This window comes from Lissotriton vulgaris, chromosome 1_1, assembly GCF_964263255.1.
Source record: "Lissotriton vulgaris chromosome 1_1, aLisVul1.2, whole genome shotgun sequence".
NCBI lineage: Eukaryota > Metazoa > Chordata > Amphibia > Caudata > Salamandridae > Lissotriton > Lissotriton vulgaris.
In genome coordinates, this window is record NC_141685.1 from 477,966,731 (window position 1) to 477,990,240 (window position 23,510).

The following is a 23,510-nucleotide window of genomic DNA, read 5'->3' on the forward strand; positions in this document are numbered from 1 at the left end:
TTCGATTTTTTTGTGCTGTATAACTGAACTGATGTTCCTCTGTCTTCCATTTTTTTTAGGTGCACAAGACTCAAGAGAACCACCAGTGCCAGGAAGAAGTCCTGCAGCGGTGTGTGTGTGCAGCATAACGTCACGCGACGTCACGTCTGGCCTCAGACAACTCTACAATTCGTGCAACTGCGGCCTGCTGTCTGACCTGCTCTGAAGAAGATGGCCCCAAAGAAAGGTCTCCGTAGCTCCTCTAGCAAGAAAGTTGCTAGTAAGGAGCAGAAGAAGCAAGTTACCAAGGAGGCTGGTGTGCCACCCGCCACGTTTTTTGGGAGAAAAAAAAAAGTACGCCTGCAGCAGCAGGATCTGCTGGGGACCAAGCTGGGAGCAGCACCCCTGCTCCATTGGGTTCAGTGCCTCCACCACCACGCCAACTTAAGTCAAAGCCCTTGAGTGCTTCAGAGGCAGTCAGTGTACTTCTCCAATCACCATCGACCAGTGATGTTGGCTCATCGCAAGAAAGTAGCAGCAATGTCCCTGAATCAACACAGGTTGTTGTAACTCATCTGACAAGTGTTGAACAACCACAGCCGCAACAACAACACCATGTGCAAGTACTCGCCCAAGTACATGTGGAAGGAGAGGCAGCAAAAGGAGATGCGCAAGCAAAGGTGCATGGAGGTTCACAAGTGCCCACAATAGTTGTTCCTCCCGAAGTAGGGGCACATCAGGAAATCGACAATGAAGCCGAGGTATCATTGGAAGCCACTCCTCCTGATGATCATTCATTGTCTTCCACATCCCTAGCAAGGAAAAGATCAAGGGGGTGTCTACATCTTCTTCAAGCCCACCTCGTTCTGATGCAAGTGATCTGTCTTGGGAACCACAACTGCGGTCTGACAGTGAGGCACACCATGATCTGACACCGGTACCTAAGCGTAAAAGGAAGGTCGTCCAAAAACTCAAACCTATGGAGTGTGATGAGGCTCAACAAGAAGTGACAGATACTGCTGGTGATGAAGCCTCTCACGATGACGACGAGCCAGTCATCACAAAGGTCACTGCAGCCCCACCGGGCATGCAGCAAAGAGACATTTTGACCCTATCCCGAGAAGCTGCTGAGCGTGATGATGATGTCGGCGAAGAGGCAATGGAAATGGAATCATTAGATTTGGAGTTAAGTAGTACACCAAAACCTACCGCTTCCATATTTCTTCCTCGCAAGAAGGTACCCACCTCGTCCTCGACCTCAATTCGTGGTGGTGAAAGTGCAAAACGTACTGAAGTTCGGCAATCCACATCCTCCACTTCATCTGGCATTAGCAGCAGGACCACCACCACCAGTATCGCTGCCTCCTCCGGCCCCCAAAGACATTTCAAGTCTCCAGTTTGGGACTTCTTTAGTGTTTGCCCAAAAAAGGAAAACGTAGCCATTTGTAGCATTTGTAAGCTTCGAGTTAGTCGTGGTAAGTTTGGTACTAACTATGGTACCGGAGGCCAGAGAGGTCATCTTAGGAGAACGCACGATGTCCAATGGTTTGCGCACCTACACGCGATCAAGGAAGCCCGAATTGCACGCAATGAAAACGTTGATTTTTCATCTGATGATGACGAGGAGGAAGAAGACGATTCAAACACTTCACTTACACCCAGTACCCCTGTCAGCAGCACACCCCATGTGAGCCACACTAAGAGTGTGGGAGAGAGTGAGACATCAATGCGGAAAAGTTCATCAGCGAGCGTAACTGGGTCGAAGATGTAATCATCATCCCGTAAATCCTTGGTCCAGGGCAACATTAAAAAGATGTTGTTTACAGAAGCGCAATATGAACGCAACCACCCAATGACGCGTCTGTATAACACTAAGCTGGCTAAAATGCTAGCTCTGGACCTTCTCCCTTTTTCTTTTGTAGAAGGGGTTGGTTTTCTAGAATTAGTGGCAGCGCTCTGCCCTAAATGGAAGGTTCCTAGCCGGTTCTATTTTGCCCGAGTTGCGGTTCCAGCACTACATGAAGATGTTCTGAAGGTGATTGGGGCAGCTTTGCAGAAGAGTGCTGTTCACACTATACATCTGACAACAGACATGTGGACCAGTGGCGCAGGCGCTGATTACATGTGCATCACTGCACACTGGGTCTCTTTTTCAGGGGCTAAAGCAAAGCTAAACACAGGTGTTGACACGAACATTATTTTTAAAGCTGCTCGGAAACATGCAACACTAGCCATGTTTGGTTTGGAGAAACGTCACACAGCAGAAAACATTTTGGATGTCTTTAACACAAAGGTCCTTAACTGGCTGTCCCCACTAAAACGCCGGGTTGGTTATGTTTCCACGGACAATGGCGCCAATATAGTTAAGGCCATGAGGGACGGTTACTATTTCAGAGTGCCGTGTTTGGCGCACTGTATAAACCTGGTTGTCCAAAAATTCTTGGCTAATAAAGCCAGTGCAGCGTACAGTGTATTGGACAACTGCCGAAAAATGTGCAAGCATTTCAGCCATTCTTTTAAGGCCCGGAAGCAGCTGAGGAGCCTGCTATATCAACGTAAAATGCCAGTGAAAGCACTCATCCAGCAGGTGGTAACACGTTGGAACTCAACCTTCTACATGCTTGAGCGTCTGTATGAGCAGTATACGGAACTCGATCAATATTTCCTTACAGAGGGTACAGAGGAGCTGAGGATGGGTGGGCCGCAATGGAACATAGTTCAAAGCCTGACACGCATGCTTCGTCCTTTTGAGTTCTTCACGCGTGCAGTCAGCAAGGAGGACTCTAATTTGGGAAAAGCTATCCCATTGTTGTACATGCTGGAGGACCAACTGAAGGAGGTGTGTTCTGTGTTTGAAAAAGATGACAAAAACCAAGACTCTTTGCTTCTGGCTGAGCAATTATTAGAGCTCCTACAAGGTGATGAACGTCCTAAAAAGATCCACTCAGAACAGCATTACATTTGTGCTACTATTCTGGATCCACGCTACAAAAAGGCGCTGGCAGGCCAAGCATTCTTTCCTTTTGATGATGAACATGTTCCAAAGTACAAACGTTGGCTAGCCTTGTCAGCCAAGAGGTTTGAAACAGAACGGCTGGAAATTGAAGGAAATGGCAGTACATCAGCAGGCCATCCCCTGTCAAAACAATCCACTTCTGCACCTGTGGCTGTGGCACAAGTGACCTCTCAGCCGTTAAAGACACCGGCAACCAGATCATCTGCACGAAACACAACAGAAACATTGGAGGCTGAAGAGGATTGGCTAGCTCTGCGTGGGTTTGGTTCTCAAAAGGTCAGAGGCACAGCAAGAGCTAAGCAAAGTGGAGGAACCTTGGATGAGGACCTTGAGTCGATGGTGAAGGACTATCTGAATGACTCAACAGAGGTCTATGTTAATTCTGACCCATTGGCGTATTGGCATGGAAAAAAAGAATTGTGGCCACAGCTCACCAACCTGGCTTTAAACTACTTGTCTTGCCCACTCGCAAGCGTGTCTTCTGAACGTGTTTTCAGTGCTGCTGGTGGCATTGTAACTCCCAAACGGAGCCGCCTCTCGCCCAAAAATGTGGAGAGGTTAACAATGATCAAGATGAATCAGCACCTCATACCACCAGATTTCAGAGTACGAGAGAGCGTGCCGGATGAAGAGGAGGTGGCCTGCAACATAGATGAGGGAATTTCTACTCTGTCAGGTGACACTGAGCTCACCCTGCCTGAATTCGCAGAGTATGATGACGAAGCCTTATTCTCATTCCTGGACCGTGATACCGAGCCCTGAAAATGAGACAACGAATCAATAACTTTCTTTTTCATCCCTATTCACTTTTATTCCTGTGTGTCTGTCTTTCTTTGTTGTGCACAGTTAATATATTTCAAACGTTAATCAGATAATCACAAAATCAAGCCCATCAGCAGAACTGTCTTCGCTGGTTTGCTAATTGATTTGAAGTTGCCGCAGTCTGCATTCCTCAGGTTCACAAGTTCAGAAGAACATGCTCCTCTATCCTCCTCCTCCAGACTCCTATTTCCATCAAACCAGAGGGCTGGTTTACGCCCAATGAAGAAAGACTCAGCACTTGTGGGGGTGTTGTTGTACCTCTTTGCAGGTGAGTTGACGGCTCTGGGACCATTGTTGGGAAGCTCTAATACCGGATAAAAGTGTTTTGGACCAAATCCCAGGCGGAACATTTTTTGTGTTTTTGATGACTTGCTTGCCTTTGAGGTGCTCTTAGGGGGGGTTCCGTCTGTTTGTGGGTGAGTTTCGTGGTCTGGGAGCACTGCTGGGACACTCTAATCTTGATTGCATTTGCTTTTCAGGAAATCCGTCGTGGCAACCCCGACTTATGGCCTAGCTACGCAGTGCGTTTGGACCGAAGGCCGAGAAATATTGCAAGTATGAGATTTTGCTTTTTGCCTGTTTGGGGGTGTTATGCTTCTTGGCGGGTGGGTTGGCGTGTCTTGGGGCATTCCTGGGAAGGTCTAATACCGGGTAGAAGTGGTTGGGACAAAATCCAGGCCGATTTTTTTTTGGCTATTTCTGACATTTTGCTCAATGTAGCGTTTTCGGGGGCCTGTTTGGGGGGCTTCCTGGTGTTTGTGGGTGAGTTTCGTGGTCTGGGAGCACTGTTGGGACACTCTAATCTTGATTGCATTTGCTTTTCAGGAAATCCGTGGTGGCAACCCCGACTTATGGCCTAGCTACGCAGCGCGTTTGGACCGAAGGCCGAGAAATATTGCAAGTATGAGATTTTGCTTTTGGCCTGTTTGGGGGTGTTATGCTTCTTGGCGGGTGGGTTGGCGGGTCTTGGGGCATTCCTGGGAAGTTCTAATACGGGGTAGAAGTGGTTGGGACAAAATCCAGGCCGATTTTTTTTTGGGCTATTTCTGAAATTTTGCTCAATGTAGCGTTTTCGGGGGCCTGTTTGGGGGGCTTCCTGGTGTTTGTGGGTGGGTTTCGGGGTCTGGGCGCACTGCTGGCTATATATACTTTACTTTGCAAGAGGTTTGAAGCAAATCCATGGTGGCAGAGGGGAGTTAGGGCCTAGCTGCAGAGCGCGCGCGAAGTGATTTGGGAAATTTGTGAAAAATTGACTAAGTCCCCATTTTTGTACTTTTGCTCTTTGGCTGTTTGGGAGTCTTCTACTCGTTTTCTCCTGGGTTGACGGCTCTGGGGCCATTGCTGGGAAGCTCTAATACCGGATAAAAGTGTTTTGGACCAAATCCCAGGCGGAACATTTTTTGTGTTTTTGATGACTTGCTTGCCTTTGAAGTGCTCTTAGGGGGGGTTCCGTCTGTTTGTGGGTGAGTTTTGTGGTCTGGGAGCACTGCTGGGACACTCTAATCTTGATTGCATTTGCTTTTCAGGAAATCCGTCGTGGCAACCCCGACTTATGGCCTAGCTACGCAGTGCGTTTGGACCGAAGGCCGAGAAATATTGCAAGTATGAGATTTTGCTTTTGGCCTGTTTGGGGGTGTTATGCTTCTTGGCGGGTGGGTTGGCGTGTCTTGGGGCATTCCTGGGAAGGTCTAATACCGGGTAGAAGTGGTTGGGACAAAATCCAGGCCGATTTTTTTTTGGCTATTTCTGACATTTTGCTCAATGTAGCGTTTTCGGGGGCCTGTTTGGGGGGCTTCCTGGTGTTTGTGGGTGAGTTTCGTGGTCTGGGAGCACTGCTGGGACACTCTAATCTTGATTGCATTTGCTTTTCAGGAAACCCGTGGTGGCAACCCCGACTTATGGCCTAGCTACGCAGCGCGTTTGGACCGAAGGCCGAGAAATATTGCAAGTATGAGATTTTGCTTTTGGCCTGTTTGGGGGTGTTATGCTTCTTGGCGGGTGGGTTGGCGGGTCTTGGGGCATTCCTGGGAAGGTCTAATACGGGGTAGAAGTGGTTGGGACAAAATCCAGGCCGATTTTTTTTTTGGCTATTTCTGACATTTTGCTCAATGTAGCGTTTTCGGGGGCCTGTTTGGGGGGCTTCCTGGTGTTTGTGGGTGGGTTTCGGGGTCTGGGCGCACTGCTGGCTATATATACTTTACTTTGCAAGAGGTTTGAAGCAAATCCATGGTGGCAGAGGGGAGTTAGGGCCTAGCTGCAGAGCGCGCGCGGAGTGATTTGGGAAATTTGTGAAAAATTGACTAAGTCCCCATTTTTGTACTTTTGCTCTTTGGCTGTTTGGGGGTCTTCTACTCGTTTTCTCCTGGGTTGACGGCTCTGGGGCCATTGCTGGGAAGCTCTAATACCGGATAAAAGTGTTTTGGACCAAATCCCAGGCGGAACATTTTTTGTGTTTTTGATGACTTGCTTGCCTTTGAGGTGCTCTTAGGGGGGGTTCCGTCTGTTTGTGGGTGAGTTTCGTGGTCTGGGAGCACTGCTGGGACACTCTAATCTTGATTGCATTTGCTTTTCAGGAAATCCGTCGTGGCAAACCCGACTTATGGCCTAGCTACGCAGTGCGTTTGGACCGAAGGCCGAGAAATATTGCAAGTATGAGATTTTGCTTTTTGCCTGTTTGGGGGTGTTATGCTTCTTGGCGGGTGGGTTGGCGTGTCTTGGGGCATTCCTGGGAAGGTCTAATACCGGGTAGAAGTGGTTGGGACAAAATCCAGGCCGATTTTTTTTTGGCTATTTCTGACATTTTGCTCAATGTAGCGTTTTCGGGGGCCTGTTTGGGGGGCTTCCTGGTGTTTGTGGGTGAGTTTCGTGGTCTGGGAGCACTGCTGGGACACTCTAATCTTGATTGCATTTGCTTTTCAGGAAATCCGTGGTGGCAACCCCGACTTATGGCCTAGCTACGCAGCGCGTTTGGACCGAAGGCCGAGAAATATTGCAAGTATGAGATTTTGCTTTTGGCCTGTTTGGGGGTGTTATGCTTCTTGGCGGGTGGGTTGGCGGGTCTTGGGGCATTCCTGGGAAGGTCTAATACGGGGTAGAAGTGGTTGGGACAAAATCCAGGCCGATTTTTTTTTGGCTATTTCTGACATTTTGCTCAATGTAGCGTTTTTGGGGGCCTGTTTGGGGGGCTTCCTGGTGTTTGTGGGTGGGTTTCGGGGTCTGGGCACACTGCTGGCTATATATACTTTTCTTTGCAAGAGGTTTGAAGCAAATCCATGGTGGCAAAGGGGAGTTAGGGCCTAGCTGCAGAGCGCGCACCGAGTGATTTGGGAAATTTGTGAAAAATTGACTAAGTCCCCATTTTTGTACTTTTGCTCTTTGGCTGTTTGGGGGTCTTCTACTCGTTTTCTCCTGGGTTGACGGCTCTGGGTCCATTGCTGGGAAGCTCTAATACCGGATAAAAGTGTTTTGGACCAAATCCCAGGCGGAACATTTTTTGTGTTTTTGATGACTTGCTTGCCTTTGAGGTGCTCTTAGGGGGGGTTCCGTCTGTTTGTGGGTGAGTTTCGTGGTCTGGGAGCACTGCTGGGACACTCTAATCTTGATTGCATTTGCTTTTCGGGAAATCCGTCGTGGCAACCCCGACTTATGGCCTAGCTACGCAGTGCGTTTGGACCGAAGGCCGAGAAATATTGCAAGTATGAGATTTTGCTTTTGGCCTGTTTGGGGGTGTTATGCTTCTTGGCGGGTGGGTTGGCGTGTCTTGGGGCATTCCTGGGAAGGTCTAATACCGGGTAGAAGTGGTTGGGACAAAATCCAGGCCGATTTTTTTTTGGCTATTTCTGACATTTTGCTCAATGTAGCGTTTTCGGGGGCCTGTTTGGGGGGCTTCCTGGTGTTTGTGGGTGAGTTTCGTGGTCTGGGAGCACTGCTGGGACACTCTAATCTTGATTGCATTTGCTTTTCAGGAAATCCGTGGTGGCAACCCCGACTTATGGCCTAGCTACGCAGCGCGTTTGGACCGAAGGCCGAGAAATATTGCAAGTATGAGATTATGCTTTTGGCCTGCTTGGGGGTGTTATGCTTCTTGGCGGGTGGGTTGGCGTGTCTTGGGGCATTCCTGGGAAGGTCTAATACCGGGTAGAAGTGGTTGGGACAAAATCCTCGCGGAAAAGCCTTTTGGCACTTTTTGTAACTTAGGGTTCGTTAGGGTTAGCCCTAGCAGCAGGATTGCATGTGTTTCGGGGTGTTCTAGATTTTTGCAACTGAGTTCTGGGGTCTTAGAGCACTCGTGAGAATGTGTAATTTTGGTTGCAAGTCATTTGAAGAAAATCCATGGTGGGAAAGGGGGGATTTGGCATAGTTAAAGAAAGCCTTTGCCACTATTCTTAACTTAGGGTTCGTTAGGGTTAGCAGTATTTCTATTGCATGTGTTTGAGTGGGGGGGATTTCGAGTCTTGGAGCGATGCTGGCTATGGCTACTTTTGCTTGGTTGCTTGCAAGTGGTTTGAATGCAATCCACGGTGGGTAAGGGGTAATTAGGAAGGGGGTACTTCGGCCTACTTTTACTTTCAAAGTAAGTTTGGTCACCAGTTTTCTGCTAGGCCTCGTTTTTTGAGATTTGATTGGGGGTCTTCTACATTTTTGCGACTGGCTTTAGTAAGGGTCTGGGTGGGAGCACTGCTAGGAAGATCTCATTTTGTTCTAAAACACAGTTTACAGTACACCTAGCTTGAGGGGCAAGATCCGCTACATTAATTTGCCCATACTTATTTATCCTTCAAAAGGTGACTCAGAGTACGCACTTTCAAAAATATTGTACTGTCTACTAGGAAAATCAAATTGTGACTTTTTGCACTCCACAGCCTACATACCTTATATTTATTTATCAGTGGTGTTGTAATATTATATCACTTCCTGTTTTTCGTTGAATAATTACAGGCCGGGTTTCAGTCTCTGCAATTGGGGAAAAAGGATGGAGTCAGGCTTCACAGTAGCGAGCCACAATTCAGCATCAGGCAGGCAGTGGACAGGGTGTCTTCTGGTGACCAACATCAATGGACGAAGCGTCGGCTGCAATGGAGGAGTGCCGCTAATAGGAGGATTTTTTTTCTGCAGGCAACTTACTTACCACTTCCAACAGGACCACTACAACCACATAGATACAGTATCCCTTGCCTTTTTCTCTGACTGTGACTGCATTTCTTGGATCTCTCTCTGCTTCTAAATTGATCCCTTAACACATCACTTAGTCCACTCCACTATCACATCTGCACCACACAAGTCATTTGTAAGTGCTCCTACGTAATTCGCAAGTCGCAGCACGCCCCAGGCCGTAGAGGACTGGGATGGCCCCAATGATGAAGCATGTCACCAAGGGGCAACCCTGGTGAGTGAGGGGACACCTAGAAAACAAGCAATTTCTCCTTTTCTATCTACTATACCTTCCAGACCAACCCCACTGAGTGTTGTTGTGAATGGATTTATAGTGACCAGCAAGGCTCTCGGGTATCTGGCTAAGTACAGAGACCTTATGTTGAATATCGTTATCAATAATTCCACACAGGCCCTGTACTGTCGCATTCTTTCTTCCACAGTTGTCGAATGTACTACTTACTTTTCACTGACATGCATGCAGTAGTGCATGCACTTTCAAAGATTGATGGATAGGTTTGTACCCAAAGAATTGTTTATGTTCCATTGTTTGTCTATGCTGTGCTTTTTTTTACAGGGTGTCTTCTGGTGACCAACATCGATGGACGAAGCGTCGGCTGCAATGGAGGAGTGCCGCTAAAAGGAGGATTTCTTTTCTGCAGGCAACTTACTTACCACTTCCAACAGGACCACTACAACCACATAGATACAGTATCCCTTGCCTTTTTCTCTGACTGTGACTGCATTTCTTGGATCTCTCTCTGCTTCTAAATTGATCCCTTAACACATCACTTAGTCCACTCCACTATCACATCTGCACCACACATAGTCATTTGTAAGTGCTCCTACGTAATTCGCAAGTCGCAGCACGCCCCAGGCCGTAGAGGACTGGGATGGCCCCAATGATGAAGCATGTCACCAAGGGGCAACCCTGGTGAGTGAGGGGACACCTAGAAAACAAGCAATTTCTCCTTTTCTATCTACTATACCTTCCAGACCAACCCCACTGAGTGTTGTTGTGAATGGATTTATAGTGACCAGCAAGGCTCTCGGGTATCTGGCTAAGTACAGAGACCTTATGTTGAATATCGTTATCAATAATTCCACACAAACCCTGTACTGTCGCATTCTTTCTTCCACAGTTGTCGAATGTACTACTTACTTTTCACTGACATGCATGCAGTAGTGCATGCACTTTCAAAGATTGATGGATAGGTTTGTACCCAAAGAATTGTTTATGTTCCATTGTTTGTCTATGCTGTGCTTTTTTTTACAGGGTGTCTTCTGGTGACCAACATCGATGGACGAAGCGTCGGCTGCAATGGAGGAGTGCCGCTAAAAGGAGGATTTCTTTTCTGCAGGCAACTTACTTACCACTTCCAACAGGACCACTACAACCACATAGATAAAGTATCCCTTGCCTTTTTCTCTGACTGTGACTGCATTTCTTGGATCTCTCTCTGCTTCTAAATTGATCCCTTAACACATCACTTAGTCCACTCCACTATCACATCTGCACCACACATAGTCATTTGTAAGTGCTCCTACGTAATTCGCAAGTCGCAGCACGCCCCAGGCCGTAGAGGACTGGGATGGCCCCAATGATGAAGCATGTCACCAAGGGGCAACCCTGGTGAGTGAGGGACACCTAGAAAAAAAGCAATTTCTCCTTTTCTATCTACTATACCTTCCAGACCAACCCCATTGAGTGTTGTTGTGAATGGATTTATAGTGACCAGCAAGGCTCTCGGGTATCTGGCTAAGTACAGAGACCTTATGTTGAATATCGTTATCAATAATTCCACACAGGCCCTGTACTGTCGCATTCTTTCTTCCACAGTTGTCGAATGTACTACTTACTTTTCACTGACATGTATGCAGTAGTGCATGCACTTTCAAAGATTGATGGATAGGTTTGTACCCAAAGATTTGTTTATGTTCACAATTGTTTGTCTATGCTGTGCTATTTTTTCTTGTCTCCCAAAACCTTTCCCAAAAACCCCCGTACCCATCCATTTTTCAAACCCTAACCCTCTTCCCCCGGGCTGTGTGGTTTTGATTGATGTGTGACTAAATGACAGCAATAAATCCACACACTTGCTGGGGAGGATAAGGTGATAGCAACAGGCTGGTGAAGAAATCCGAGGATATATTCTTACTCTGCTTGACAAAGAACCATTGCTAATGTGAAAGAACTTCAACCGAATTAGTAGTTATACTTTACCATTTGTTAGGCTACAATGTGGCACTGTTCTACTGTACTTCTGTCACCTGCTATATTCTCAGTTGTACCGTTGAATTGCTCAGGAGGACAAACCAGATTTCATTTTCTTTTTTTTCATAGGCATGCAACTGCCACTGTGTCACACCACTAGTACCACCGCTATGAGGAAATTTTATCCAACCAAGATTGCCAACCATATTCGCTGTTTCCCGTGGAGCCAGCCCTGGGTCTAGCCCTACTTTCAAACACAAATTACAGGTAAGATAAGCGTTTGGTGGTTTGGGGGTATAATGGAGTATTAGTACGAGAGACGAGAGACTGAAGGTAGTACTACTAAAGTCCTAGGACTCTTGGATTCACTTCGTCTGTGAGAGGCACTTAGTGTTGAAAACATTTGGGCATTTACACTTAAAGGAAGAAAATGGAACTAAACTTTCAGGAAAACAAAGTCAACGTTAAACCCCCACCCACCAGGCAAGCAGTAAGAAACGGGTATGCTCAGATAAAGTTTGAAAAAGTATATTTATATCCCTAACAAAATAATCTCCCGCAAGACCCTCCCTAACCCCAACGATTGTCCTTCAAAAGTCCCCAAAAACCCAACTCCCAATTCCCACCCCCCAAAAGTCTCTAAAAAAGGGGCAAGGGACACTATGGGCGGATGCTGTCAACTTTTTGGGCCAGGGCATCATGCTCCTGGCGGAGCAAGGCGTGCTCTACGCGGAGCCCCTCCAACTGGTTGGAAAAGTGGTGGAGCTCCTGCTGAAGGCGGGACACCATCAGGGTACTGCGGCGCAGGCGTGCCTTCAATGCCTTGTAGGTGCAACGGCTGTGAGAGGAAGCTGTAGCTGTTGTCCTTGCTACTCGGCGGTGGCGTTTGGCTTTGGCAGCCCGGCTCAGTCTGGGTGGACCACTGTGCTGGGTGGCACTGGCAGCCCGTGGGGGAATGGAGGCCGATGCAGACGACGTAGTTGTTGTGGTCGACTGCACACTTTCTTCGTCCTCCAGGGCCACCAGCCGCCGATATTAGGCCACAGTGGCATCGATCCTCCGTTGCCGGGCCGCTCTAGCCAGCTCCTTCCTCCTTGTTCGTTTGGAAGGAGAACCTATATGAAGAAAGAAAGACATAGTCTGTAACCAATGCTCCTTAAGGTTAACTCAATCATTCAGCAGAAATTTGTGTTGCACTACAACTAGCAACTTGCAAACGCATTACATAACTATTGAGGCCAGTATCTATCTAACCTCACACTTCTTCATCCTTGCTCTAACATTAGTGGGAGTTTAAGGAACAAATTCTACGAGCACTATGGACTTCCATTGGAGTCGACTATGAAAGTACACCAGTCTTATTCTTCTTCTTGTCTCTTGTTTTGGAAAATTGGTACGTTATCTTCTGCAAGCCGGCATAATGCCAGCGCAGTAAACTTGCACCCGAGAAAAAGAGACGCACGCCATGAGGAGTGACCTAGACTTGCGTTGCGTTACTGTACCCGTCCAGTACATGCAGGTGGTGAAGCTCTTACTTTTCTATTACGGGTGGCACTGAGAATACTCTGTTACAACTCAAGGGCTACTGCTTAATTAATTTAACTTTCACCCTACAGTGGAAATGAGTACTAGAAATGGAAAATTGAAGAAGATAAATAATCTGATTATCTATCACTTCACATGGGATGTTTTTGCTTATATATGGGATGACTTTAGGTGCTTTGCTTTTTATTGAGTGACCAGTGATACATCCACACATGAATGACTGAGTACTACTAAACTTATTAAGAGAGGTAGGGAGTGGCCACCGTAATAACCGGATCTATGCAGTGCTTGCAATACAAACTACTGCTACTATTGATGGTAGTATTTGGACAAAATTAAAAGTTCTTTTCCTTGCCTTTCCTACACTGGAACGGACGTGTGGGTGCAGTGTTACATGCTCTTCAAAGTTACACTTAGTTCATCCACTAACCGTCTACTCTCTCTAGATCATGGGTACTCACAAACTTTCTCTCAGGGGCTACATTTACAGTGTAGTTTGGGGCCGAGGGCCGCACTGGTGGGGGCGGAGTCAGAGGGGGCGGGGCTAAAGCAAAACGATAACTTGTGACCATGAGGTTGCACACAGGTCCCTGCAGCATATGCCCTCACCCACTGAGCCACCAGACCCAGCATTTACATACATCTCTCTCCCTCCTGCTCTCCCTCCTGCCCTCCCTCTCCATCTCTCTCTCCCTCCTGCCCTCCCTCTACCTCCCCCTCTGTCATCTCACTGTGTGTGTGTCTATCTGTGTCAGCCTTCAGCCCGGGTTGAGACCGCTTCCTCAACGCGCACACACAGACAACAACACCAAAGTACTTAACAGGTCTTTAAAAGACCATTAACATATTATTGAGGCTTTGTTTGTTGTAGCGCCCCTGCTTCTCCACCCTGACAATCACTGCTTGCCCGGCCCCACAGAGGCTTTGTTCTATTTCACCTCTTTGTGGCCTTGCATCTCCACTCTGCTCTGTGGGGGCCGGGGGAGCAGTGATTGTCAGAGTGGAGATGCAGGGGCGCTAACAGGTGAAATACAAAAAAGCCTCTGCTCTGTGGGGGCCGGGGGAGCAGTGATTGTCTGCAAGGTCTGCGCACCGCCAAGGAAGGCTTGCCGGGCCACCACCGGCCCGCGGGCCGTACTATGAGTACCCCTGCTCTAGATACACATATGCTATCTAAGAGTCAGATAGTAGCATGATCCAGGTATATGGACATATACAGTTTCTGTGTCACCCACCCAGGCTGTTGTCCTTCCACCCATCATTGCTTCATCATTCACCCAGCCATGCATCTCATATTCTTGCCTTCCCAGCTAGTCTTCAATCTCAATAAGTAAGGAATATATAAGAGCTTACCTCTGGCCGCCACCACCACCGTCTCAACTCTCACAGCCGCCGCCTCCTCCCCTGAAGAATCGCCCTCCGCCTCCGTGTCGAGCACCACCACCTCCACACTGGCCCCGCCACCAGATGTTCCACCTACAAAGTACATTTAAGAATGTTAGAATAAAGCACTCACTAGTCTTTGGTCTAGGAATGAAGACATGTGTAAACAATGTAATTTGTGACTGTCTACGTTAAAGTTAAAAAAAATGTCCCTTTTTCCAGGGAAGGTTGTCTTGCTGCACTTTTTGGCACAACTGATGAAGGCTGTTTTTTTAACACGCACCATTTTTCTCCACACAGACAGAAGATGGAGTTCTAACAACAAGATCAAGTTGAAACCAGGTGAGAGCTCGGCTCGACCACAAGAAATGTCTTCAATTAATCGTCAGCACTAACCACTTTTCCATTATCAGTTAAACGTTTAGTTTTATTATGACTTCATTTTAATAAATGTGTTTACTTTTAATAAAGCTTTTAAACTTAAATACAATCTGTGTATTTTGGTCCGGACTAGAGTGACTGAGCGAAAGGTTTTGCAATTTTTGCAAGCATGAGTCCAGATAGAACACTTCAAAAGACATTATGGACAATCCCAGAGGACTGCACTAAGTTGATAGAGCTATTGCTGACTAGAATCATGGGAGTTTCGCCAACCGTGCAATCTTAGTTAGCTACACAGACAGACTAATAAGAATAATCTAGTAATACCACAGGGAGTCATAGTAGAGGCAGGATAAGAATTTAGATACAGTCTACAAGAAGAGCAAAGACAATTTTGAAAAAAGTCAAATGAGGAACGCTAGGAAAAATAGGTACTAGTATAAAATGAAAACTTACTGGGGCCAGCAGAGGAGCCCTCGCCTGCCCGATCCTGGCCCTGTTGAACAGCATCCGCCGCCTGCTGCTCCTGTGTCCTCCTCTCGCCCCTGGGGGGAGCTGACGTACAACATGAAAGAAAGAACAGAAAACATGGATGATTGTTGCTTGTCAATGTCAACCAAATCAAACATTTCAAAAGAACAATAACAAAATATTTCCGCGAAATTATATTGAGTAGGGTTAGTTTTCATTTATTTGCGTACCTGTGACTTCGAAAGTCACGTAACTCACTAAACAAAGTACTGAAACGTTCACCTAGGACTGGCAGGCAGCAGTCCGCAGGCAAGACGCAAAGTGACAGACAAACTCCATTGTGATTTCAGTCAGATCAGTGACAACACTAACAGTTGCCTGCTACATTACCAGTCATTTAAATAGTCAAACTATCAATCCACCGCCACTATTTTTCTTATTGTCAGGGGTACAAAGGAAGGGGCAGATTTAAGCCCCTTGCGGCTCTTTTGCGCCGTTCTTGCGTGACTTTTGTGACGCAGCAGCTAAACAAAAAAGGGCGCCATGGTGCGGCGTATAATATTATAACAACCTGACGCATTTGGGAGATGCATCCCGTTATAAAGCCCTGCGCCATCAGGGGGCGTTCCGGCGCAAGGGAGGGCATTCCTGCGCTGGAACACATCCAGAGATGCGCCAGATCAAATGCGTCACGCAAAACTACCCTTGCGACACGGCAGATGCGCCTCATTTACAATGCGGCGCACCCTGGCGCAAGGGTAGGCACTTGCGTGACGCATCTCGTCACGTAAGAGCGGCGCATCGCTGGAGTCACGTCGCCAACGCAATGCAACTCCAGTAATGCTCAGGGCCACCCAATACTTAACATGCTGTGTCAGTCCTTTCGCCTGCTTCGAGCAGACATAAGGAATTGAATTGACGTAACAGCGTCGCAGAAGTGCCTGCGTTAAATCTTGTAGATTTCACGCAGGCAATTTTGCGAGGCGCACAGCCGCCGGACCGCCCACCCTGCGTACTAGGAACGCACCCATTGTGGTGCAGGCCCACGGCTTTATAACGTGACGCATCTCCCTAGAAGCGTCATGTCGTAAATGACTCGCAGGGATGCGGCACATTTACGCCGCTGTTGCGTCACGCAAGGCAACGTAAACGTGGCGCAAGGGGCTTGTAAATGTAATCTGCCCCCTAGTGTCTAGCATTACGCAGTTCTGTAAAGTACACTCATACATAATAGTTACTCAGGCCAATGAGACCACGAAATAGAAAACAAATAAGCATAGTAGCAACGCCACTGAGAAGGAGAGCAGTGCACCTGAAATGCACAGAAGATTTTGAAATATAATTTAACTACAATGTAATCGTCATCAGCGGCATTATTGGCTTGCTCCATGTAAAAAACAAATATTTGCAATACAACAACACAGAGCAGGAGAAAACATCATAGTAGTGAGTGATTAAATGGCTACTACTACTCACCAAGCCCGGGGATCTCCAAGCCGAGCTGGTCCAGCAGGTCGCGCTCGCGGTCCAGGAGGTCCGTCCAGCGATGGGTGACCTGGCTGTAGGTGCGCTGGACCCCGTAGAGGTGGGATATGGCCCAGCACACCTTCTCCCACCGCTTCCGGCGCTCCCGCATGTTGTAGCCGCCGGCCGCGATCCTGCCGCCTCTAGCGATGGTCCTGGGCAGGCGGCGCTGGACGAAGTAGACCAGCGCGCCCACTTCCTCCGGGCTGAATATCTCCCGTAGTGGCAGTACCTCGCAACCGCTGCTCGCCCAGGCTGTAGCGCTGAGCCTGCGCTTGTTTCACTGTTTAGAAACATTTTAAAATTGTTTTATACACTTGTTCTAAAAATCGGAACTTTTTAAAATTGATCTCGCATTCTCTCACTCACCACCCCAACACCCTGCCGATTGGTGCAGCTAGCAGATGACACGCTTCTGACTCACACTCACGCGGAAGCTAGAGGGAGGACACCACTTCCTGTTCCCACACTGCTGGGCGGTTAGCGCTCTAGCAGCTGGGGCTCTAGGGGCTATTTAGCCCTCGCCTTCCTCTGAGCGCGCAGCGATCGCGCGCAGTGGAGCCGAAGCTACGCCGAAGTCCGCGACTGGACGGGACCAGGGGCCACCCACCCTGCTCTCATGTCCTCCCACCCTTCCTTCGTCCTGGTCTCCTCTCCAGACTCACATATCAGGTACTCCTCCGACTTTCTACACTCGCTTCGCCCACATGATCTAAACCTATGTTTAAATAATAGCTGGCCTTACTCAGAAGGACCATTCACGTGTGATAAGTGTGGTTTTCACACCACTTGTAACACACTGTTACCAGAGCACGCCCCTATTTCTAAAGCCACCCATAAAGGCTGGAAAAGCTTCTTGCTGAATGTTCGATCCCTTCCACGCCACAGCATTGAAATTTGGGATACTATTAGCTGCCATCAACCGGAAATATGTTTTCTAACGGAAACCTGGCTAAAACCCCACACTATTCCTTCTGTTATGACAGGAATCCCCACAGGATATAAAATCCTGAGGCAAGACCGCCCGATAAAAACAGGTGGCGGCACTGCCATAATACATAAAGACAGTTTCCATATCTCTATATTGGAACAAGCCCTCCTCCCTTCTATGGAAATTATGATTTTTAAAATAAACACCTGTAACAAACATCACTGGAAAGGCGCTCTAATCTATCGCCCCCCAGGAACTGACCCCAGTTTCTCCCTGGCTCTCACTGAAATTTTGGCCCCTCATATGAAAGCCAATGAGCATTTCATCCTACTTGGTGATTTTAATATCCATGTAGACACACCAGAGGACCCTGATGCCAAACTCCTGTTGGAGGACCTTGCTTCACTTGGTCTACACCTTCGAAATAGTGGCCCCACCCACAGAGGAGGCCACACCTTAGACCTCATCTTTTCCAATGATCCCTCAATTCACTGTCTTCCCCCCAAATCAGTATATTGGACTGATCATAGCATGCTGGAGTTCTCCCTCATGCAACTCACTAAACCTCCTGTACCTTCCGCTTCTGGGAGTATTAAACGTAGACCTTGGCACAAGATATCCCCGGAAACATTTGTTAAAACATGGAAAACCCCTACCTTTTCTGACTCTGATACCCCTGATCTGGCCCTGGCCAAACTCAATGATTCTCTCCTCGATACAATAAACCTCTTAGCTCCTCAAAAACTGGTTAAACCACCAACCACTAACAACAAAAAAGAAATCTGGTACACTGAAGCTCTAAAAACTGAGAAACAAAAGTGTAGAAAGCTAGAGAAACAATGGAGGAAGAACCACTCCAGCGAAAGTAAAGAGCTCTATCAGCAAGCTGCCTCCTCCTATTACAACAACATAAAAAAGGCTCGGAAAACTAGCTTACAGTCCCAAATTGACGGAGCAGACAATTCTACCAGAGAACTTTATAAAATCTTAAGAAGCTTCACCAACCCCACAGCCTGCGAAAGTCTTGACACTTTTTCGCAGGATCTGTGCAACAAAATATCCCTATTTTTCGAGGAAAAAATTGATATCATTTATAAAAAAATACTGGCCAAACACCCCAACAACACAGAGACGCCTCACGCTCCCTGTCCACCAATCAATTCAGAAACTTTCACTAAGATTCCGGAAATCTCTAAGGATGAGATAAAATCCTTATTAAATACCACAAAAACAGGGTCCCCTCTTGACCTTCTTCCCCCCAGAGTGACGAACATGCTCTCCACCTACCTCAGTCCCGCTATTCAGAGAGTCCTGAACCTCTCCTATACAGAAGGCAAACTCCCCCAACAATGGAAAGAGGCAGTGGTGAATCCTATTCGCAAAAATACCACCTCCCCATGGACAGAACTCTCCAACCTCCGCCCCATCTCCTTGTTGCCCCTCCTGAGTAAATTGGCCGAAAAACATGTCAACATCCATTTGTCTAGGTTCATTGAGGCGACAGGGGGCCTGGACCATTCCCAATCTGGGTTCAGGCCCAACTACAGCACCGAATCTGCCCTTCTCACTGTGACCGATAACATCAAGATGTCACAGGATAGAGGAGGCTCAATGATTCTGGTGCTGTTAGACCTGTCGGCCGCATTTGATACGGTGTCCCATAAGATCCTCACGAGCCGTCTACAGGGCGTGGGCATAGGAGGTCAAGCCCTCTCTTGGCTGGAGAGTTTCCTGTCCGGGCGCTCACAATCCGTCAGCCTGGGACCCTACCGCTCTGCTTCCAGGTTGCTCACGAAGGGGGTGCCACAGGGCTCATGCCTAAGCCCCACATTGTTCAATGTGTACGTGGCCCCCCTCGCGGAGATTGTGAGAAAATATGGATTCACCCCGGTGTCTTACGCTGACGACACCCAGCTCCTCTATCCTTTCCATTCCTTCAACTCCAACGTCAGGGACAACTTTGCAGAGGGAATGAGGGCCATCTCTAATTGGATGGCTGTCAACCGCCTCCAATGCAACGTTGGAAAAACGGAGCTAATGCTTTTTGGGAAAGCATCCTTACTGTGGTCCCCCGACTGGTGGCCCCTTGACTTGGGACCAGTACCCACCCCTAAACTCACAGTAAAAAATCTAGGGGTGAAACTGGATCGGGACCTTACCATGAAGGAACACGTGAATGCAGTTGCTGGGTCTTGCTTTCATACCATCGGCCTATTAAGAAGAGTCTTTCCCTACCTTTCTGACAACTACAGAAAGACCCTAGTGCAGACCATGGTGATCAGTAAAATTGATTACTGTAATGGACTCCTTATCCAAGCAAATGAAAGTGCCATAAATCGCCTCCAAGTAGTCCAAAATACTGCAGCAAGACTCGTTCTGAATGCCCCCCCCAGAACTCCCTCTAAACCCCTGCTGCGTGAACTGCACTGGCTGCCAATAAGACAACGCACCAAATTCAAAATCTGCTGCCTTGTCCACAAGTGCTTGTTCGGGAAAGGTCCTGACTACCTGGTCCAAAAGCTACCAGTATATAAACCTGACAGAGCCTTGCGGTCAAGCAATCAACTGCTACTCAAAACCCCTCTTGTTAAAAAAACCAGACAAGGGGGCAGAGCATTCTCTCTGGTAGGGCCCAAGCTCTGGAACAACCTCCCAGCTGACCTCAGACTAACCAACAATCACTTTTCTTTCAGGAAGAAATTAAAAACTGTATTATTCCAGGAAGACTAAAGACTCCTTCCATCAGTGTTCATCCACTTTCTCTGTTCTATAGCCACTACTCCATCTTGCGAGCAAAGCGCGGAGATACCTCGCAAGGGGTCGATTCTTGCGCTATACAAGAACATAAAATATACAAAATAAATATACACCTGCTCCCCCCTCAATCTCCCGCATGCTGTCCTGGCACTGGGTCCAGCACTACTCCCCGCCGCCGCTGCGGCCCACAAGGGCCTGGGCAGCTTCACGGCGCTTGGCTTGACCATGGTCTGGGCAGGTAAGGTAGGAAGAAGTAGAAAATTAAGAAAGAATAGGATAGGGAAGAAGAAAAGAAAAGAGTTTAAAAAAGTAGTTTAAAAGTAAAGAAAAATAGCAGAAAAGACAAAAATATACAGCTAGGAAAAGAGAGGGATAGATAAGAAGCAAAATCGTAAAAAAAAAACTGAAAACAAGCAAAGGATGGCAAAGATACCAAGAGGATTAAACACCATGCCCAGACACAGGAAATGAATGAAAAACAAGATGGCCGGCGCCCGTTCACGAGCGCGAAAGTAAGTTCGCGCGAGATTTTCCTCGCGATCTCGTGCGAACCTCTAGATTTCCCGCGCGATCTCGTGCGAACCTCTACTCGCAATGCGCTTACTGCGCAAGATTATACATAGCGGGCGGAAACGGAAATACGTCACGCAAACAAAATGGCCGCGCCCGTACTCGACCTTGGGGTAAATTTGCGTGTTGCGCTGCAAGCGGCTCGCGAATACTGCAAAAAAACTCGCGAAACAACAAGCCGCAAAAAAATAAAATGCTCATTCGCACGAATTGGCGGCTTCCGCGGTCGGTTTCGCACGACGCCGCGCCCCGCGAATAGCGCGAAAAAACCGAAAAACGATTTCAGCAAAAGCAAAAGCAATGAGCAGGTGCAAAAGGTCAACCTCATGATTTGTAACGATTCTCTGTAGTGCTTCCTGAGGGGGCCCTCCAGAATTCAGTTGCCTGCTTGCAACTATTGTGTGACCCTGCTCTGACCTTAACTGTATGCCACAAAGGTCCTGATTTACAGCTAAAGGAGCAGACAAGCAGGTGCCAGGCCGGAACTTGAAATTCTTTCAGTGACACATTAACTAGCCCCTAATTCATTATTGTCAGTTGGGGCAGGGCAGGTGTTGTTAATAAACTAACCCCAAATTAATTCATGTCAGTTCAAGCAGGGCAGGTGGGCTTGCTTCCCCCCCCCCATCTTCTACAGTGATGATGAACCAGAGGGTGGCATTGATGTAACAGAGGGTGGCATGGGTCAAAGAGAGGGTGCCAGTGGTGAAACAGAGGGTGCTGGGAGGCTGTGATGATGAACCAGACGTAGAAACAACATAGTCGCGACCGTTGCGAGCCGACAAGTAAGTTCGCAATTGCGAACTAGTACCAAATCCTCGCAAACTGGTAGAAACACTTGCGAACACAAAAAAAAAAAATCCGCAAATTTGCGAGAATTCGCGGATTTTGCGGATTGCCAATTCGCAAATCCGCAAAATTCGCGAACGCGAGATTCGCAAAATTCGCCCATGCTTAGTACCTTTAATTACACCGTGTATGGCTTTGGATTGCCTCGCATTTTTTGTAATGGTGGTACTTTCAGCTTTTGGTTGCTTGTGTGTAACTAATATGGCACTCCCTGCCAGTAGGTAACCCTAGGAATACTGCTCGCGTACTTTTGGTAACGTCGCACTGTGTGAGAACGCGACCTTACCTTTTTTGTCTTGTTCGCGCGCTCAATGTACTGGCTCGGGAACGCGATAACGACTTTTCACTCGATTCGCGTTGCCGAACACGCCGATTTTGCAATCTCGCGAACAATATGTCCCGAGTTGCATAAAAGTTCCTCGAAAATGTTTATTGTGTCCCCTGTGCTACAAAAAGTCCTCATTTATGTGTTATTTGGTTGGAGTTTTGTCTTCCTGGAGCATGGGCCACTCCCAGTTCCTTTCTGTCCTCTATGTAATGATTTCTTGTTTATGGTTGGGGTGACCAATTTGGGTGGTGGTGTGTCCATTTTGTGAAGCTAAGCATTGTCCCTTTGGCATAGGCATTTATTGTCTGCCTTCTCTTTCTTTTCATGTAGTGGTGAGGGCCATTTTGTGTGTACTTACTTCCTTTGTGATGATTCTGCTATGTTGTTGTTGGTGGGCAGGCCATGTGGTGGCGGCCATTTTGTGTAAGCTTCCTTTGTGACTGATTTTGCCATGTTGTTGGTGGCCATGCCATGTGGTGGAGGCCATTTTGGGTGCATCCTTTTTCCATGTTGTTTTTGGGTGTCCCTGTCCTCCTGGCCCTATGGAGGCGGCCATTTTCTGTGTCCTTCCCTGGTTCTCTTCTTTTGCCATAGCCATCCAAGGCTTTTGTAGGTACTACTACTCACAGCCATAGGTGCATTCAAGTTAATCAACTATTTTTGTGGTGTACCTTTAATTACACCGTGTATGGCTTTGGATTGCCTCACATTTTTTGTAATGGTGGTACTTTCAGCTTTTGGTTGCTTGTGTGTAGCTAATATGGCACTCCCTGCCAGTAGATAACCCTAGGAATACTGCTCGCGTACTTTTGGTAACGTCGCACCGTGTGAGAACGCGACCTTACCTTTTTTGTCTTGTTCGCGCGCTCAATGTACTGGCTCGGGAACGCGATAACGACTTTTCACTCGATTCGCGTTGCCGAACACGCCGATTTTGCAATCTCGCGAACAATATGTCCCGAGTGGCATAAAAGTTCCTCGGAAATGTTTAATGTGTCCCCTGTGCTACAAAAAGTCCTCATTTATGTGTTATTTGGTTGTAGTTTTGTCTTCCTGGACAGGCCATGTGGTGCGGCCATTTTGTAGGTACTTCCTTTGTGCATTTATCATTGGCCTCCCTGCTTTTGGTCTGATCTGATAGTAGGCCAGAGTCCCAGAGGTGGTAGTTACTAGTTGGCGGGGCTGCTTTATGTAGCTGTTTCTATTTGGTCTATTTAATTACCATCATTACGGCATGTGCGTATGCCATTGCATTTCCAAGTTTGTTGTCTGGGCAGGGGGGTAGGTAACTTTTTTGTGTGTGTAATAATTTTATGGCTTGTATGTGTTTTTGCAGTAAAGTTTTCCAAACTCTTAGCCATGGGGTATTTTGATTTTCCTTGCATTAACCTGTCATGACTCATGTGTAGCAGGCATCCTCCTTTTTCTGTCCATATTGGTATATGATAGGCCTGCTTGACTTTATTATTGGTTCTTTCTGGACTTCATGTGGCTGGGAGCTGTGGTGCTGGTAGTATTAGTCTTCTTTTTTGTGTTTTATACATTGGCCTGTGTGTCTTTCAATTGTTCATGTGTTGGCTTACTGCTT